Source organism: Carassius auratus, unplaced genomic scaffold (assembly GCF_003368295.1).
Source record: "Carassius auratus strain Wakin unplaced genomic scaffold, ASM336829v1 scaf_tig00021243, whole genome shotgun sequence".
Taxonomy (NCBI): domain Eukaryota; kingdom Metazoa; phylum Chordata; class Actinopteri; order Cypriniformes; family Cyprinidae; genus Carassius; species Carassius auratus.
Window position 1 is genome coordinate 67 of NW_020525093.1, and position 14,052 is coordinate 14,118.

At 41.4% G+C, this 14,052-nt stretch overlaps 1 pseudogene; it reads right to left on the minus strand.

The window, feature by feature from the left end:
* Positions 1–682: 682 nt before the first annotated feature.
* Positions 683–13,354, minus strand: LOC113076778 (myosin heavy chain, fast skeletal muscle-like; annotated as a pseudogene).
* Positions 13,355–14,052: the final 698 nt, after the last annotated feature.

Below are 14,052 nucleotides of genomic sequence, written 5' to 3' on the forward strand. Positions count from 1 at the left end.
TTATTGTTTGGTTTTCTAAGCTAATCTGTTGCTTACAACCTGTCACGTCCATCTGGAGAGATGAAGTGAGGACTCAAATATGCAATGAATGGGCTACTTTTAATAACAAAACTATCAAAAGCTACCCCAAAGGGGAAAACAGGCAGGAAGGCCAGAACAGGGAGCACACAGACACATCCAACCACATACGACAAAATAATGAAAGAAGACTGCAATCACAGAGAGACTAAGTAAGGCAGGTAATGAGGGAGACACAGGTGGAAAAACTGAAACAATAATGGGGTAACGAGGGGTGGTGTCAGACAGTCGACAGGAGAAAGCCCAAAGGACCAAACAAACACAACATAATCCACATGCTTACACAAACACATAGTGTCCTCTGGTAGCTATATTTATGTTAGTTATATTAAATGATAAATGCGGGCAAAAGTATTTAGCTTTCTGACCATTAGGAATAAATGTCAATATAGTTGTTCATTGCAACCCTAATTTGTCTCTCAATAACTGCAGTGCTGCCATTTTTCACAGACACAAGCTTCACACGGATGCGGATGCCGGAGCTCTGACAGAAGATAAGATTTTAGCAAAACGGTCATCAGGTCAGAGACCATCCACCATCCAAGTCTAGTTGTTTTAGCTGTCTGACTATCTAAGCAAACAACTTTACTCTTCGTAGCTACTTTACAACCCAACAGTGTTATCCTGTTAGTATAAGTTTAAATGATACCTTCCCAGCATCACGGCTCTTGGCTCTCAGCTTGTTGACCTGGGACTCAGCGATGTCAGCGCGCTCCTGAGCCTCCTCCAGTTCATGCTGCACCTTCCTGTACCTGGACAGGTGAGTGTTGGCCTGCTCCTCCTGTAAGGATGACACCAGATATCCAACCCCTTTCAGAGCATTGCACTCCTGGCACTGAATGTATTGTCTATTGAATATAGAATATCAAAACCTCACACTTAAGACATGTGACATAGACTTACAGCTTCTTCAGCCTGGCGCTTGTAGGCCTTCACTTTCAGCTGCAGCTTGTCTACCAGATCCTGGAGTCGGATCACGTTCTTCTTGTCTTCCTCAGTCTTTTGGTAAAAGTATTGTTGATGTCTTAGTTTACCTATGTAAATTATAATGAAATGTAAGTTTCTAAATCCTGTGTAATTTTACCTGGTAGGTGAGTTTCCTTCACTCTCCTTTCATATTTGCGCACTCCTTTCACAGCATCTGCACCACGTCTCTGTTCAGCTTCAACTTCAGCCTCCAACTCACGCACCTCAGTAGAGAGAGATTGATGTCACCTGTCAAATCTCTACCATAGACAGTTCATCTAAGGACTGTGTTCAGCTTCTAATTACCCTGGACTCCAGTTTCTGGAGCTGTTTCTTTCCACCCTTCATGGCCAGACTCTCAGCTTCATCCAGACGGTGCTGCAGGTCTTTGACAGTCACCTCCAGGTTCTTCTTCATCCTCTCCAGGTGAGCACTGGTTGTCCTGCTCCTTCTTCAGCTCCTCAGCCATCATGGCAGCCTGAAATAAAAAAACAATTCAAAAGAACTAGCCCAATATAGACTGAAATGCCATCCATGAAATTTCCCATGGCATCACATGTAGCTAAATTCGTTAAAAAAACTTTTTAATTTAAACAGAGCAACAGAATGTAAGCGCTCACATCAGTGATGGCCTTCTTGGCTTTCTCCTCTGCATTTCTGGCCTCCTGGACTGTATCATCCACCTCGCCTTGAACCTGGACCAGATCAGCCTCAAGCTTCTTCTTGGTGTTAATAAGACTTGTATTCTGTGGGATTAAAGGAGGTAGTTAGTGTACATTTAACTAAAACTCTGTTATCATGTAACCTGAATGTGCTTCAAGTATAGTTTTTCTGTACTTGTGAATGCAGCAGTCCCACACGCTCGCTGGCATCCACCAGCTCCTGCTCTGCCACTTTGCGGCCTCTCTCTGTTTGCTCCAGTGCAGCTCTCAGCTCCTCAATTTCTGCTTGCATCAGGTTATTCCTGCGCTCCACCATGGCCACCTGCTCCTTCATGTCCTCCTGTCCTCTGACAGCTTCATCAAGGTGCAGTTGGGCATCCTGTGGAAATTTTCTTTCTTTGTTACATGTTATGATTCATTTAATTAATGTATCATGTTCATATGATCATACATTTGATGTGTTTTGTAGTTTTACATTTTACAGAACTATACCTTGAGTTGTCCTTGGACATTCCTGAGCTGTTTCTGGGCCTCAGCAGCCTGGCGGTTGGCATGACTCAGCTGGACCTCCATCTCATTCAGATCTCCCTCCATCTTCTTTTTGACTCTAAGGGCATCATTTCTGCTCCTGATCTCAGAGTCCAGAGTGCTCTGCATGGAATCAATCACTCTTTGGCTGTTCCTCTTGATCTGTTCCATCTCCTCATCCTTCTCAGCAAGCTTCCTGTCAATCTCACTCTTCACCTGGTTCAGCTCCAGCTGTACACGAAGTATCTTGGACTCTTCATGCTCCAGGGTGCCCTGATGGATAGAAGTTAAAATAAGAATTGTATAAAGCTCATAGGAAAATCATGTAATGCCTTAAGAAATGAATTGACTTGACAGTTTTAATTAACTGTACTTCAGCCTCTTCAAGCGCAGTCTGGATCTCTGTTTTCTCAGACTCCACTGTCTTCTTGGCTTTCTCTAACTCATGAATGCTCTTTCCAGTCTCTCAAGCTGCTCAGTGAGGTCAGAAATCTCCTCTAAAGGGTTTTAAAAAGTTTAATTGTGAAACTTTCTATTTCAATGCATCATTTTAAAATGCTTTTTGAACAAAAACAAAGTGTTATGTACGTTGCAGATTCTTGTTCTCCCTTTTCAGGGTCTCGAGGTGGTCAAGAGCTTCCTCATAGGAGTTCTTCATTTTGAAAAGCTCAGTGCTGAGAGAACGAGCTTCTTTCTGAGCTCCTTCAAGTTCAGCCTGACTTTCCTCATACTTCTGCTTCCACTCTGCTAGGACCTGAAGAAAAAGGAAATCATTGTTAATTAGCCAAGTCCAACGGCGCAAGCTTTAGAAATAAAGGTTATTCACATCCTTCTCACCTTGTCAAAGTTTCTCTGTTTCTTGTCAAGGTTGGCAGCCAATGCATTTGCCCTCTCAACATCAATCATGAGGTCCTCTACTTCACCCTGCAGTCTCTGTTTGGTCTTTTCCAGAGAGGCACACTTGGAGTTCACTGCCTCAATGGATTCTTCAGCATCCTGCAGACGCTGGGCAAGCTTTTTCCTGAAGAAAGAGGTGTGAAATTATAAAAACATATTAATGTTTGTGATTTTAAATATAGGGTGCTGAAGAAATTGTTCTTTGCTGTTTACTTGGCTTCCTCAAGCTCCTCAGTCCGCTGGATGGCATCAGTCTCATATTTGGTTCTCCACTGAGCCACCTCACTGTTGGCCTTAGACATTCCCCGCTGGAGTTCAGCTTTGGCCTCTTGCTCCTCCTCATACTGCTCTCTGAGCAAGTCGCAGTCATGACGGGCAGACTGAACCGCATGGGCCAGAGCATTCTTGGCCTTAAATTCAGATAAACCGTAAAGGGACCTTTAAACCTAAATGTTTTCATTCCTGTTGTACACAGCTATAATATTAGCTATATATTGTACTTGATAAGGTAATCCTTTAGGTTGGAACACACCTTAAACTTCTTCCTCAATATGTCTTTTGAGTTCCTCAATCTGCTGAGTGTAAGCCTGTTTGCCTCTTGTCAGTTGAGAAACAAGAGCTTCTTTCTCTTCCAATTGACGGCCAAATTCACCTAGTATAAGACAATGTATGATGTCACTACTGGGCACAAACACTTTTTTTTGCACAGTTCTGTGGTATGGTGTATATTCAGTATTTACATACCATTTTCAGTTTGGAGCCTTGCCTTCTGGGCATTTATGTCATTAAGTTGGCGGACGAGCTCCTCATTCTTCGTTTTTAGCTCACTTCCTTGGTCTTCTAATGTACGGCATATCTTTTCAAGGTTTGCCTACATCATTTAAGAAATATCAACATTCTTGAACTCATTGCGATTCTACTATTAATTATTCATATTTCATGCTGCTAAGGAAGTAGTGCTAAAGTTAAAATATGAATGAATGAGGCATTTTTATATTGCTTTGTGTATTGCTGTACACCCATAGTGCTTTATAATTATATGGGGGATCTCTCCTCAACCACCACCAGTGTGCAGCATCCACCTGGATGAGGCGATGACAACCACAGTACAACGGCGCTAGTGTGCTAACTACCAAACACCAGCTACATTTATTCAGGACACCGGGCATAAAACCCTACTCATAATGAAAAGTGCCATGGTATTTTTAATGACCAGAGAGTCAGGAATTCAGTTTAACCTCTCATTTGAAGGCTGGTGCTTTTTACAGTATAGTGTCTCCGTTACTATACTGGGGCATTAGGACCCACACAGACCACAGGTTGAGCACCCCCTGCTGGCTTCACTAACACCTCTTCCAACAGCAACCCAGTTTTCCCAGGTACTATACCATCCAGGTACTAACCAAGCTAAACCCTGCTTTGGGTTGATATGGCTATGGCACTAGTAGTTTTTTTTAAACTACAATTGAACATTCTGTTTAAGATTTTTTTCAAGATTGTACCTTTGCTTTAGCCACAGCCTCCATGTTGCTTGTCAGGTCATCAATCTCCATCTTGTATTCACTCTTCTCCTTCTCCAGCTTCTGCTTGACCCGCTGGAGGTTGTCGATCTGTTCTCCGAGTTCAGCTACACTGTCTGCCTGCTTCTTTCGGAGAGCTGCAGCTGTAGCTTCATGCTGCAAGGTGGACTCCTCCAGATCACGACGCAACTTCTGGAATTCAGCTTCACGCTTCTTGTTCATCTCAATCTGGGCAGCAGTAGCACCACCAGCTTCCTCAAGCCTCTCGCTGATCTCTTCAAGTTCCCTGGAGAGATCAGCTCTCTGCTTCTCCACTTTAGCACGAGCAGCTCGCTCTGCCTCTATTTCCTCTTCCAGCTCCTCGATACGGGCCTGAATAAACAATGAAAAATCATTGATACAGTGATTTTGGTAATGTGGGTTTTCACAGCTGTCCATCTTCATCACAGTTTCACACACAGACACACACACACACACACACACACACACACACACACACACACAGAAATAGAGTTGAATACCTGAAGCTCTTTGATCTTCTTCTGAAGCTGTGCTCCCAAAGACTGTTCATCCTCAATCTTGCTGAGAAGCTGACTTATTTCAAAGTCCTTCCTGTTTTTAATGCAGTATTGTTGTTTTCTAAATGTTCAGGATAGTTATTTTGTACAGTTTTGTAAACTTCTAACATCTGATGTCCACTCACTTTTTGATCTTCTCATCTGATTGCTGTTTGTCATTCTCCAGGTCCATTATGGACTCCTGGGCCAGTTTCAGATCACCCTCAAGCTTTCTCTTGGCTCTCTCAAGGTCCATACGGAGCTTCTTCTCTTGTTCTAGTGAGCCCTCAAGCTATAGGTACAGAAACCAGAGCAATAAAATATTGACAACAGTATTAATTTCTCATTGATTCCCATTGATTGATGGCCTTATTTCTATGTCAAACGTCTTACATCGTCTACTTGCTGCTCAAGCTTTGTCTTAGCTTTAGTCAGAGTGTTGACTTTGTCTTCCTCTGCCTGAAGGTCATCAAGAGTCTGCTGGTGTGCCTCTTGGAGGGCTTTCTTCTCTTTGGTCAGCTTGGCAATGCTCTCATCCTGAGAGGCCATCTCCTCTGTCAGGTTTTTCACCTAGATGGAATCATTGGTTATTGGTTTCATTCTCAGGAGCTTGAACACAGATGTGTAAACAAAATTTGACAAGAATATTGACCTTATTTTCTGTAGCATGTTTCTCCTTCTCCACTTTTGCCAAGGTGAGCTCCAGGTCATCGATGTCTTTCTTCAGCTCGGAGCATTCATCCTCCAGTTTCCTCTTCTTGGCAGTCAGTTCAGCATTGATTTCTTCCTCATCCTCCAGTCTTTCATTTGTCTCTTTGAGTTTGGCCTCAAGCTGGATCTTGCTTTTGATGAGACCTTCACATCTCTCCTCAGCATCAGAGAGGTTTTCAGATTCCTGTTCATTGACATGGATATAGTTAATGATTTATGTTCATAGGCATATGATCATATTAGGATCAGTAAGAGCTGAAATACTCACAGCAGCTACTTGGAGTTGAAGGTCATTTTTCTCTTGAAGAAGTGACACCATTTTCTCCTCAAGCTCCTTTTTCTTAGCTAATGCTTTTGTTAAATCTTCTTTCATCTTCTCAAAGTTCTCCTTCATGGCTGCCATTTCTTTCTCAGTCTCTGCACTCTTCAGAAGAGGCTTGATCTTGAAGTAGAGCTTCATCCATGGCCAATGTTTGACATTCATGAATGAGCGGATGTTGTATTGAATTGCAAAAATAGAGTCTCTGTGGAAGAGAGTTTCTGGTTTTTGTTTTACCAAAATCTTCAACTTTATACATTTTTTAGTACATCAAATTATGCACATTTCACTCACCTCCTCTCCATCATCTTCACAAACTCTCTCCTCATGAGGAAGCCACGGCAAAGAGCCTGAGTCATGGTAACCAGCTCTGCTAGTTTCTCATCTCTCATCTCCTCAAGAGTTCCCAACAGACCAGCCTTGAAGAACACCTGTACAAATATATTGATGTTGAGTGGTATGTTATGGAAGCCATTCCATGTAGAGTTGAGCTTAATGTAGCTCACCTTGGTGTGTCCAAACTTATATTGGGTGTGGTCAATATCAATAGACCCCAAGAGTTTCTCTGAAGCCTTTTTGTTGTCAATGAACTGTCCCTCAGGGATGACACTAGCATTTAATACTTTGTACCTAAAGGACATTTAGACAACAGTAATATTTTGTTGAAGCCCCAAAAGTGATGAAAGCCCAATTTTGAAATGTGGTTAAGATTAGGTGGTGTATTATCTCTAATTAATAGGTTGAAACAGGTGTAGTGTCTTTACCTCTGCTTGAAGTCACCATATAGAATTCTGCTGGGGAAACCCTTCCTGCAGATTCTGATACCCTCCAGCACACCATTACACCTGAGCTGGTGGATAACCAGGAAGTTCTCCATCAGTCCTGTAATGCAAATATTCTTAATGTTTCAGAAGTATTTTAAAACTGTAATCCATTTGAGTTTTTGGGGATCGAGTTTACCTGGAGTCTTGGACTCATTTGGAATCAAGCAGCGCACAAAGTGAGGGTGAGTGCTCCTTAGGTTAGTCATCAGCTTACCCAAGTTCTCCTGTGGAAATATTTGTCATTAGTCTAGTTTTTATAGAGGTGGTTCACATCCTTCATTAAAAGAGTATCTGTTTACCCTAAACAGTGCAGAGACAGTCTGGAAAGAGCCACCCTTCTTCTTGCCTCCTTTCTTTCCACCGCCGCCCTCTGCTGTTTTATTTCATTAAAAACTGTTAGTGTTCTTTTTATTTTGCTTTTCATTAATATTTTCAATTAATCTCTATGGGAATTTTGTCTTGCACTGAATTAAAAGACAAAGGATTTTAGTAAATGCAGATGTTCATACCCTCAGCAGATGCATGAGCGGCATACAGGAATGACAGCAGTTTGAGCGATGACTTTTGGTAAAGTTGCACAACAGAGTCATTCAATGGATCCTTGTTCTTGTCCAGCCAGCCAACAATGTTGTAGTCCACAGTGCCGGCGTAGTGCACCAGAGAGAAGTGGGCCTCGGCCTTACCTTTGGCAGGCTTGGGCTTCTGGAAGGCTGCACTTTTGCCCAGATGTTGATCATGCAGCTTGTTTTTGAAGCTTGTGTCTGTTGCCTTGGGGAACATGCACTCCTCTTCAAGGATGGAGAAGATGCCCATTGGCTGTTGAAGAAACGTTCACTCTCATGTACAGTCACAGTGTGAATAGTAAATTTAATTTACATAATATCCTCTTACCTTCTCAATAAGCTCAATGCAGGCAGCCAAGTCCATCCCAAAGTCAATGAACTCCCATTCAATGCCTTCTTTCTTGTACTCCTCTTGCTCCAGAACAAACATGTGGTGATTGAAGAACTGTTGCAGTTTTTCATTTGTGAAGTTGATGCAAAGCTGCTCCAAGCTGTTGAACTAATAATCATAGAGAAGCAAGTTCTTACTGCTGACTGATCTTTCATATCTTGATTCTTAATAGCTATGTTTCCATCACCCTCTTTGTATGCACATTTTGAAGTAAATTCTGTCATCAATGTATTTCTGTATTATTGCCTCCCAGAACTGTTAAATGACTGTGTTCCCAAACCGCAGCATCCATTCCAAAGCAGTAATGGCATTTATTTTATTGTGTCTGCCTGCTGTAAGACATAATTTGTTATATAGGCCTATGACAATTATTATATTCAGGGGGTTCTCTTAGTGATATGTAGCCTAGTGCCAGTTCTACTAGGAAGTGACGATTTTGTACTCTTTGACTCGTTGAATGGAAATGGTGCTTATTCACAAATGTTTTAAGCAAAATTTCAATTTTACACAAGTTAGACTTGTGTCTTTTGTAAGGAAACCTGACTACAGAGACATTAATGACTGATGCTTACATCAAAGATCTCAAATCCAGCGATGTCCAGCACACCAATGAAGAACTGTCTAGGCTGCTTGGTGTCCAACATCTCATTGATACGGACGACCATCCACAAGAACATTTTCTCATAGACAGACTTGCAGAGAGCCATTACTGCATTGTTCACCTGAGAAACAGTGTAATTGATATTAAATTTGACTTTGTGAAGTATGAATTAAAAATTTTTTCTTTGGGACACTTCATTCATCTATTGATAAGGTAAGTGGTCACCTGTGGTACTGTCTGGCCTTTGGTCACCATCTCATTCCCAACCTTTACTCTGGGGAAGCACAGAGCTTTCAGCATATCAGCGGAGTTAAGCCCCATGAGGTAAGCGATTTTATCGGCCACTGAGGAAGAACAGTTTTATGCACTACTTTAACTAATGTAACTTTTCACAGTTAATGTTTGCATGCTAATTTGTGTAAATAATACACCCTACCCTCAGTGCCGTCAGGTTCAGCTTGCTCCTCTCTCTGCTTCTGTTTGAACTTCATGTTCCCATGATGCATCACAGCACCTGTCAGCTTGTAGATGCTGATTTTCTCATCAGAACTGAAGCCCAGAATGTCAATGGCAGTCTGTTTTCACACCGACCAAATAAATCACATTTATTAGAGTCAGAAGAGATACTTTTTTCCAAAAGTGAGTCAAGAGAGATATTTTATGTTATGCCATATTATGCAATATTGTGCAACCTCCTGGACAGCAACCAATCTGGCTTCAAAGGTGGCCACTCAACTGAGACTGCCTTGCTCTCGGTTACTGAAGCCCTGCGACTAGCAAGAGCAGCTTCAAAATCCTCAGTACTTATCTTACTGGACCTGTCTGCTGCTTTTGACACCAGACCAGATTCTCCTGTCCACCCTCAGAGAGATGGGCATCTCTGGAACTGCACACCTGTGGTTAAGGTCCTACCTCTCTGACAGATCCTTCAGCGTGTCTTGGAGGGGTGATGTTTCAAAGTCACAACACCTTGTTACTTGGGTTCATCAAGGCTCAGTACTTGGACGACTTCTCCATCTACATGATGTCATTAGGATCTGTCATTCAGAAGCATGGCTTTTCTTATCACTGCTATGCTGATGACACCCAACTCTACTTCTCATTCCAACCAGATGACCCGACGGTAGCTGCTCGCATCTCAGCCTGTCTGACATTTCAAGCTGGATGAATGACCATCACCTTCAGCTTAACCTTACGAAGACAGAACTCCTGGTGATTCCAACTAACCCATTGTTTCATCACAACATCTGGGTTCGTCAACCATAACTCCTTACGAGACCTAGGAGTTGTGATGGATCATCAGTTAAGCTTCACCAACCACATTGCTACAAACGACCCGGTCCTGCAGATTTGCCCTATACAGCATTAGGAAGATTAGACCCTTTCTGTCAGAGCAAGCCACTCATCTTCTTGTCCAAGCTCTTGTTCTCTCCAGACTGGACTATTGTAATGCTCTCCTGGCTCTTCCTGCATGTACTGTCAAGCCTCTGCAATTGATCCAGAATGCAGCAGTGAGGGTTGTCTACAATGAGCCAAAAAAAGCTCACATTACTCCTCTCCTCATCAGGTTACACTGGCTACCAGTAGCCGCTCGCATCAATTTCAAGGTACTGATGCTTGCCTACAAGATGACCACTGGCACAGCACCAACTTACCTAAACTCACTGGTTAAATCGTATGTGCCCTCCAGAAGTTTGCACTCTGCAAGTGAACGACGCCTTGTGGTGCCATCCCAAAAACGTTCTAAATCACTCTCAGATACACTCTGTCTTTACTCATTTTCAAGAAACATCAAAAGCCTATCTTTTTCGCCAGCACTTAACCAACTTATACTAGCACTTTTCCTTTCCTTGTCTTTCATATTTAAAAACAACAACAACCTTGCTATATGTTCTGTACTAGACTAACTGAGACTTGTCATGGCACTTGTATACTGTTTTTGTTCTCTTGTTGACCTGACTGCTTCTATTGTTCTCATTTGTAAGTCGCTTTGGATAAAAGCGTCTACTAAATGATTAAAAGTAAAATGTAAATATTCAATTTTGTCAGGTATATGACACAGAATTTGGAAACAGCACTACCACTACTAATAATGAATTTGTCCACATACATCTGTGGCAATGAACTCCTCCACATCATTGATGCTCTTGACAGTGACTTCACCCTGGCTGATCATTGGATAGTCGTAAGGGTTGGTGGTGATGAGCAAGGCCTCTATAAAGAGTTGATGTGCAGCATGTTAACAGTGCTCTCAAACTAGGAAATAACTGAAACACACAATCCTGTAGATTTCTCACCGAGCAGCTCTGGCTTGTGTCCAGTCATGAGCTGGTAGAAGATGTGATAACTCCTTTCAGCCGACAGCTGGAATGTCACTCTCGACTTTTCCAGCAGATCTGTAAATAGAGATATTAATTTCAGTCAGTCAACATGTTAGCCTCCAAATAATCAAAGAAACAAACAAACAAAAAAAAACCCAATGTTGACTTACAAGTTTCAATATCAGCTGAGGCCAGTTTTCCAGTGGTCCCAAAGTGAATCCTGATGAATTTACCCTATAGAGATTGAAGTCATTTAGAACAGTTTAAAATTTCCCAGATTTGTAATGTTAACTGAATTTGTGTAATGCACTTAATCTGTTCTCAGCAACTTACAAAACGAGAGGAGTTGTCATTCCTTACAGTCTTGGCATTACCATAAGCTTCCAGCAGAGGGTTGGCTGCAATGATTTGATCCTCTAGCGACCCCTGGTGAGTATTTAAATATATATTTTTTATGTAGAATAAAGGCCAAAGTATACTTAGGGTGTCCACAGCCGTGTGGCGTCTGCATTGTCATTTTCATCATCAGGGGGTTTGCGCACAGCTATGCCCCCCGTCTGCGTGCCGGCAATTTTTTTTGAGACCACACAGAGTATAGCGCATGTTCAAGAAAGGCAGCAGAGACTCAAGATTTCAAACAATTGTACTGTGCATGTGTCAAACTCATCAATCTGCGCTAATCTGTGGATAAGTATATTTTAAAAGTTTTGCGGACATGGCTGTGAAACTCGGAAAGTGAAGAATACCCGGGCCTTAATTTTGTCAGCTACTTTGGATAATATCTGTTTATTTTATTTACCTGCATTTTGCCAGCGACAGGTTCTACCTTCTTCGCTCCAGACACAGCGATTGTCGCAAAGTACTGGATTACACGTTTGGTGTTGACAGTCTTTCCTGCACCAGATTCTCCACTGAGTTGAAGTGAACACATTTTACAATATTAGAAAATAAATTTTCTTTTTATGAATTTAACTTTTATTTAAGTGTTATTGTGTTACATGCACACAAGAAAGTAGTTATGTGACATAAAGATTTTTTCAATCTCGGAGAGTGAAGCATTGTACCGGAATTTTATTCTTTTTTGCCATAATCACATCTGTGACTTCTGAAGCTTTGTTTTCTTTCACAACTCCTTGCGCAGGTTTCAGGTGTCATTAACTTCTTTAAGAATAAGATTGATTTATTTATTTTTTTATTGTTTTATGTTCTCATAACACAAATTGACTTTATTATATGAAATATTCCAAAAATGTCTGGGACACAAAGGTACCTTTTCCACCTTTTACCACAAGATGTCGTGAAAGTGATGTAATGTGTAGCCATACTCATACCAATTTGTTCTATGAACAAAGCCACAAGCCACACTTTCGACCAATCAGGTTTCTCTCATTTGGTTAAATAGTCTTCATGTTTAAAAACCCTTGAAAAGCATTTTTTGTGAGTGCACTTATACAAAAACCTTTGAATTTTCATAGTCTACTTACGTGATCAGGATAGACTGATTCTCCCTGTCTGAAACAAGATCATAGTGCTATTTTATATAAACCACTCTACAGATTTTTTTTCATTTAAATTTTAAATGTCAAGCTAAATTTAGGTAGACTCAGGATTAGCAAAATTAAGCATTCTTCTAAGACAATCTTTTTCCTTATTGTTTTGCAAATTGGAATGAAAATGTATATCCCCACTTACCAGTGAGCATGAACTGGTAGGCGTTGTCAGAGATGGAGAAGATGTGAGGTGGGGCTTCAATCCTCTTTTTGCCTCTGTACCCTACTACAACAACTGAGTCGTACACCGGCAGCCACTTGTAGGGATTGACAGTGACGCAAAACAAGCCAGAGTAGGTCTGAAACAGAGATAGATAATTTTACAATGCTTCCATTCTATCCTAGGAATAAAACACGATTTACTTAGACTTACGTAGATCATCCATGCTGCGTAACGCTCTTTGAGGTTATACAGCACAGCAGGCTCATTGAGGTGGGTCATCATGGCCATGTCCTCAATTTTGTCAAACTTGGGAGGATTCATGGGGAAGATTTCAGCTTCTTTTACCGTGAGTGTCTAAAAAGGTTTCAGCATGGGCAAGGGAATTACTAAATATGACATTGTTTGATTCATGTGACCTCTAGTTTTAAAGTCTGTAGCATTATCTAAAATTTATTTGCATAAGATTGATACATTTTCTAATTGTTCTTACTTTCCCACACAGAGTTTTGACGGTAGCTTTGCCACCCTCTCTGCTAATAAGAGTACCCTTCAGGTACATCTCATCTGGCTCTACCACAAAAAATGCTGTTTTGGCATCAAAGGGGGTGTTCTGAGCCTCAAGTCTCTCTCTTTCTGGCTTCCGGAGGTAAATGGCCGCCGGGCCGAAACACTCCATTTCACCATCTCCCATGATTGCAGTTTACTGTAACAAATGACAAGCAGAGAATGTACTGAGGGTCGTACACTCTTGTACTATAGAGTAATTTCACATTCATTGTAGTGAAGAAATTTACTACACCTTTATTTCTATGGTGCTTTATACAATGCAGATTGTGTCAAAGCAGATTTACGGTGTTAAAACAGGAAAATAGTTTGTTGATAATGCAGGAAGATGCGGCACCAGATCTCGTTAGATCCGATACCTATCATCTCCCAGTCCTTTCACATATATTTCCATTACACTGGCCTTTTCACCAGTGGTGGTATGTATGAGTCAGGTCAGAATTTCAGAATTTCAGTCAGGTTTTAGGCCCCACCATAGCACAGAAACTGCACTTGTTAAAATTACAAATGACCTGCTCCTTGCGTCAGATCAAGGCTGCATCTCATTTCTAGTCTTACTTGATTTTAGTGCTGCATTCGACACCATAGATCATGACATACTCATAGATCGATTACAAAACTATACAGGCATTCAAGGGCAGGCTCTAAGATGGTTTAGATCCTACCTGTCCGATCGCTACCATTTAGTTTACTTAAATGGGGTGTCATCTCATTTATCACCAGTAAAATATGGAGTGCCACAAGGATCCGTCCTAGGTCCCCTTCTATTTTCAATATACATGTTGCCCCTTGGTAATATTATTAGAAAATACGGAATTAGCTTCCACTGTTATGCTG